This window comes from Bison bison, unplaced genomic scaffold, assembly GCF_000754665.1.
Source record: "Bison bison bison isolate TAMUID 2011002044 unplaced genomic scaffold, Bison_UMD1.0 scf7180017864376, whole genome shotgun sequence".
In the NCBI taxonomy this organism is placed as follows: domain Eukaryota; kingdom Metazoa; phylum Chordata; class Mammalia; order Artiodactyla; family Bovidae; genus Bison; species Bison bison.
The window spans coordinates 9050964-9051282 of record NW_011494948.1 but is presented as its reverse complement, the minus strand read 5'-3'; the positions used below and the strand labels follow the sequence as shown (position 1 = coordinate 9051282).

At 54.9% G+C, this 319-nt stretch overlaps 1 protein-coding gene across 3 annotated transcripts in view; it reads left to right on the top strand.

Annotated features, from left to right (window-relative positions):
* The window catches only part of ZDHHC21 (zinc finger, DHHC-type containing 21), a 67817-nt gene that overhangs the window by 52988 nt on the left and 14510 nt on the right, over window positions 1-319 (top strand). The gene's annotated exons all lie outside the window — the stretch shown is intronic.

The window sequence follows — 319 nt, the reverse complement described above, 5'->3', positions numbered from 1 at the left end:
AAGTGAAGTCGCTTAGTCGTGTCCAACTCCTAGTGACCCCATGGACTGCAGCCCACCAGGCCCCTCCGTCCATGGGATTTTCCAGGCAAGAGTACTGGAGTGGGGTGCCATTGCCTTCTCCAGGGGATCTTCCTGACCCAGGGATTAAACCTTCATCTGCTATATTGGCAGGTGGATTCTTTACCACTGAGCCACCAGGGAAGTTCTCTCATACCCACTGCTGCTGCTAAGTCACTTCAGTCGTGTCCAACTCTGTGCAACCCCATAGACAGAAGCCTACCAGGCTCCCCCGTCCCTGGGATTCTCCAGGCAAGAACAC